The sequence below is a fragment of the Dermacentor andersoni genome, chromosome 8 (genome assembly GCF_023375885.2).
Source record: "Dermacentor andersoni chromosome 8, qqDerAnde1_hic_scaffold, whole genome shotgun sequence".
NCBI classification, from domain to species: Eukaryota; Metazoa; Arthropoda; class Arachnida; order Ixodida; family Ixodidae; genus Dermacentor; species Dermacentor andersoni.
In genome coordinates, this window is record NC_092821.1 from 36,415,492 (window position 1) to 36,421,724 (window position 6,233).

Here is a 6,233-nt window from a genome sequence, read left to right on the forward strand (position 1 = left end):
TCTTCGCAGCGTCTTAACTATTAGTTCGCCGAAGATCACTACCACTGCCGTTGGCTGTCCTCGAGTTTAAAACTGGCCCCTCTCTTATGTGCGTGTCAAACCCATCGGTCAATCCAATTACTTTACGCTGCCGTGAAAGCCTTGGGACTGCAGATCCACTGGCCTTACGTTTGATTTTTCACATGATGGATGACTCCGCTTGCCTTTCCACTCTTGAGGCGTTGACCTATTAGTCACTGCTGCGTTCTTTTACGCCAGCTATAACCAGTGACTTTACAACGACCTTATAACGACGCATCGAGACGAACTTTTTCATTTGCTGCAAGGTTTCTCTTTCCTTTTTTGACTGCCAAGCAACGTCACCCGGCCGTACAACGACTATTTCGCAAACTATCCACACTGGGAGACATGCACCCATACGACAGTACCGACTATCGGTGAGCGAAAGGTGCGTTATCGATGACCAGGTTAACGATATGCTTAAACGGCGTGTCACGCAGTCGTCTAGTAGTCCCTGGGCATCACCAGTCGCCCTATTGAAAAAAAGATTGCACCTTACGATTTTGCGTTGATTATCGAAGGCTTAACAAGATTACCCAAAAGCACGTACCACCGTTACCATGTATCAACGACGCACTAGACTGTTTGCAAGGAGCGGAGTTTTTTCCTCCTTAGATCTACGCTCTGGCTGCTGGAAGGTGCCTATGGCTGATCCTGACTGTTCTGAAACCGCTTTGGTAACAGAAGACGGCTAGTGCGAATTCACTATATTGCTGTTCGGTCTCTGCAACACACTATCCACCTTTTAATGCATGAAGGATGGCATCCTGCGTGGCCTGAAGTGACATGCTGGTCTCTGCTACCTCCTTGACTCTGTCGTATTTTCTCCAGATTTTCGCCTTTTGCATGAAGTTTTGACTTGTGCCCGGACTGCTGGTCTCCAGCTTAACATGAAGAAGTGCCTATTTGCATCTCGAAAACTGACTCTATTAGCTCTTGTTTTCTCCAAAGAAGGCATTTTTCCTCATCCTGGGAATTCCGCTAACTTTAAAGCACTACGCAGTTTCATTGGCCTATGCTCCTATTTTCCACGATTAGTTCGCAAGTTCTCTATGGTTGTCGCACCCTATAAACAATTTCTGCAAGGTGCCACTGAGCTTTCTATTTGGATGGAGGCCTCTGAATATGCCTTTACGACTCTTCGCCGCCTACTTGGGGCTGGGCCGATCTTGCGCCAATTTGATCAAAGCTAACCTACCGAACTTCACACTGGCACCAGTGATGTCGGACTCCGTGCCGTTCTTACACAATGTAAGAACACTAACGCCGAATACATCGCCGCGTGTGCCAGTCGTGCCCTCACAAACCCGGAAACTAATTACTCAGTAACCAAAAAAAAAAAAAAAAAAGAGTGGTTGCCCATCGTATGGATTGTTCAACATTTTGCCCATATCTCTACGGTCAACCCTTTGGCATGGTGACGGATAACAGCGCTCTTTGGTGGTGGTCTAACCTCACAGACCTGTCGAGCTGCCTCATTCGGTGGGCCCTCTTAATTCCGGAATATGGTATCCGTGTCGCCTGTCGCTCTGGAAGCAGACACTGCAACGTAGATGCCCTCTCGCGCTTCCCATTTATGTACGGCAACTACAGTCATGATATCTCATCACTTGACATCCTGGGCATGGCCTTGGAGTAACGCAGAGATCCATGTATCGTCATATTATTCGAAGTTTTGTCAAATCTTCCGGCAGCTTCGGCACCTGGAGCGTTACGCCGACAAGCGCAGCAATTCACCATTGGCGACCGACTTTCATACCACCGAAACTACTACAAGGACGGCGGCATATGGTTCTTAGTAGCGCCCTACGTTCTTCGAAAAGATTTATGCTCCGCTTTTCATTCTGACCCCCTGTGTGGTCACGGCGGAGTTCGGAAGACCTACACACGGCTTTGCCTACAATATTATTGGCGTGGGATGTAGAATTTCGTCCGCAAACACTTATGTTCTTGCATTGCCTACCAATAAAGCAAATGTGCCCCGCTTCTCACCACTGCACCTCTCCAGCCACTTCCTTGCCCAGCACGCCCGTTTTACCGTGTCGGCTTTGATTTATACGGACCTCTACCAGCGACTGGCGCTGGCAACCGATGAATTACCGTCGTCGTGGATCATTTCACAAGGTGTGCTGAAACCAGCACCTGGCCTTCCACATCAGCAAAAGGCGTCGCCTCCTTCATTCTAAACAAATTTGTTCTCCACCATTGCACACTTCGTGAACTGCTGAGTAATCCGGGTCACGTATCCCTCTCGGACGTTCGGCTGTCACTCCTATTTTAATGTCATATTCATCACGCCACTACTACTTATCACCCACAGACCAATGGCTCAACAGAAGAATTCAACAGAAGTCTCGGTGACATTCCATCAACGTATGTTGCGGGAGACCACTCCAACTGGGATATTGTACTACCCTTTGCCACATACGCATATTACACTGCCTCTTAAGACGCTACCTGATTCTCACCACTATATCTTGTTTATGGCCACCAGCTCTCCAGTACCATTGATACGGTTCTCCCGTACCGGCCGTACCCTGCCGGCTGCTCACCTATTTCTACGCTCCCTCATCACGCCGAGTAATGCCGACAACTGGCCCGTTCCTTGACGCCTGCTTTACAGCGACGCCATTAACAGCGTCATGACCTAAAGCCACTTCCTTACACCTTCCCCTTCGACGCCATCGTGTGGTTTTAAGTCCCGCCTGTTGCAGCTTCTGGCCTTTTGTCCAAGCTCCTTCCGAAGTGTCACGGGCCCTATCATGTGGTTGCGCCGACCACCAATTAATTACAGGCTACCCCCCCCCCCCCCCCCCCCCACCGAATCCGTATCACCAATCTCCAACTTCTGTCGTGGCGAGCGAGAGACTATGGATGCGCCCTACCTGCTGTTGTGGCATTTCTGGCTACTGGTCTACGACCCAAATATAGCCCTTTTTCAAAGGAAGCGTTTATCAAAGTATTTTCTGATCCATCGAGTAATACAGGGTCACTTCCGTTCACATAATTTACCTGGGGTATATGGACTACATAGTTGTTACTTCGGAGAGAGTTCGCGCTACGAGATATCTTCTAGTGGTACTGGCTGAATAAAATGTGAATTTCTGAAAACTGCGCTAGAACAGCACTCTTTCATTCCAAGCTGCATTTTTTCACAGTCACTTGAATCTGCAGGTGCTCCGAGCGATTAGCTAGGTGATAAGTTAACGCCAGTCCACAAACACAAATTATCTCTAGATCCTCGTAATTATCGTCCGAGTACTCTCACATCGCTGCCATGCAAAACGGTGGAGCAAGTTTTCTCTGACAATTAATAAATTTACCGGAACATAATGAGCTTTTCATAGCCGAATTATAGAAATCTAATTGAGTTGGTACGGTTTGTAGCGCGAAGGGACAAACACACAGGCTAAAAGAGAACAAGACGAGCGTTTACTAGCGTTCGTTCATAGCGGCACTACATGATTTCCATTAAAATAATTCCTGGGAATCTGCGCAACTAATTTTCACTGACGCTTTGTATAAGGTTCTCGATTACCTAATCATGACAATGCATTTGCCTTGCGTTCGCTAATGTATTTTATAAAGAAAGTCCCCCCCCCCCCCATGCCTTGCTATTTTTTTCAACTTAGCCTCTTTAATCTCGACCACAACGCCTTTAACTGGATTGAATATTTTCTTGCCGACCGTACTCATTTAGTCTCTGCTAACAATTTCGGATCATCAATTCAACCTGCTTTATCAGGTGTAACGCGTTACGAAGCTTCAGTAACGAGTTACGAAGTAATATTTCATCAAATATTTCCTCATTTGCTGATGACTGCGTCATTTATCGGAATGTATTTCACTCCTGATTAATATTTCTGCTTTTCAGCTCGACCAGAGTGTAGTTCTTACTTGATTTCATTCTTGGAAGATGGAATTAATCGTTACCTAAAGGGCCCCTAAAACACCCAGAGGTCAAAATTTAGTCGTGGTTTTGCGGTTGTGCACGAATCTGCAACGAACACCTAGCTGCTGTGGACCATGTGTTGCACGCCCATCTAGAAAGGCTCGCCGGTATAATGGATCCGCACGGTGACACGCCGTGCCGAAGCGCCTCCTCTGGAGGTGTGCAGCCGCCATCGCCACGTTTCACAGATCGCGGTGACGATATGGCGTGGGACGTTCTGGTGTTTCCGCCCACTGGCTGTTAGCCCGTCCCGCGCTAATGGCATCGCCAATGCATGTGTGCGCGCGGAACCGAAGTGGCGCCCACAAACACGTAAACCGCCCTTGCGCTTTCATTCTGCCGTAATCGAATGCGCTCATGCGAGGCATTGTGCAGGGTGTCATCATGAGGCAGCCGGTGTCGCGTCGTTTCGTCTTCCAAGTCGGCGCTCTTGCAGTCAAGCACTTCATTTGGATACCTTCTAGCCAACGCAAAACACTGTCGGAATCGGTTCGCGCAGCTAATCAGACTGTTACCACGACTCTCTTGAAATGCGAGCCTGGGCAGTTACGCTGCGGACTGTAGTTACCGATTCACAAAAGCGCACAAGCGAGCAGTAGGACGACTAAGATCACGGAGTGCACGTACCTGCTCCTTGTTCGACCAGTCGACAGCGTCTGCTCCTAGTGACGTCACCAGACGTCCCCTAGCACGCTGGTCACGTTACGAGGAGAGCTGAGAATACCGGAAAGGCCCAGAGAGGAGCACGGTATGGTTCTCTTTTTTTTCATTTTGTGGTGCGCCCGTGACATGTAGCGTTGCAGCTTTTGGCTTCCTTGATCGTGACTGCATTCTGGACTCGAGGCGTGTGTTTACTTGAAATGTAAAAAAATAAATAAAAAAATATTGGGTGTGGTTTAGGCGCCCTCAGTGTAAATCTATGCGAGTTTGACGACGCTCATTAACCAGGCCAGAATAGTTCCTCATTAACACCGTATTGGAATCTGCTTCGTCTTTCCGATACCTAATATTTTACATTTCTAATAACCCTTCTTGGAAACATGTTTGATTGATCTAGGTGAAAGATACTAAAAAGCTTGGTTTCTTTAGAAAGAAATTCTTTGTGGCACGAACTTCAATAAAAAGGTTACTTGATAACACATACGCTCCCAACTAGTATACGCATCAACAATATAGGATCCTAGCAAAGAAACACTAAGGAATGCGCTTGAAGGAGTCAAAAGCCACCATTATTGGCGATGAGAGATTGCTTTGGTCAGAATAAGCAAAGGTTTTAGCAACTTTACCATGTGGTATTTGCGGCAGTATAAGGATTCATGCAGGTAATATGGCTAAATCTTTTTTGCATAATTTGAGCTTCTACGCAGGAGACGTATTTTTGGATAAAATTTCAAACAGAGCTCCGTGATATTGGCCATGAACATTACCCTTACTATGATAGGATTGTCGGAAAAGCTCGAGGACATCGACGTTATAATCACTCCTTATACACGGATGTTATTACCATATGGATCTCGCAAGGCAGTTATGGAAATATAGAGCAGAAAGTACAGGAAGCGGTAGATAAAGTGGAGGAATATCTTACAGGCATGGGGGTTGAATGCTCCCCAGACAAATCAGAGCTTCTCGTTTAGAGATTCACCGCCAAGGACCGGCTGTTCAAGGGACATATCAAGAAGAAAGAGTACGAGGAGATACAGATTCGTACGAAGAATGGCGGTGCCATCGCCATCGTTAAACAAATTTAGGTCCCCGGACTCAGCATTGAGTCGAAGGGAACTAACGGCGAAACTCTTAGAATGTTCGTTACCAAGGTCACTAACGCCATTAGACTGATCAGGAGAACGATGAACAAGTCTGACGGAATGAAGGAGGCTAGCATTCTTAGGCTCATTCACTCTTTTGCTGTAAGCCACATCGTTCACGTAGCTACGTACCTTAACTGGTACAAGGCAGAAAAGGACAAAATCAATGCACTCATAACGAAACCTTTTAAGCAGGCCATAAGCTTGCCAAAAGCACCAGTACTCAGAGATGAATGCAGCTCGGCATGCATAGCACCTTAGAAGAATTGATTGAAGCTCAACAGATAACTCAGTTGGAAAGACTAGCCAGCACCCCGACTGGAAGAAGTGTACTTAATAAATTACGAATAAGTTACCTTAACCAGCAAGGACCCAAGGTTTCGTTGGCAAGAGAGATAAGGAGCAGAATTCCAATC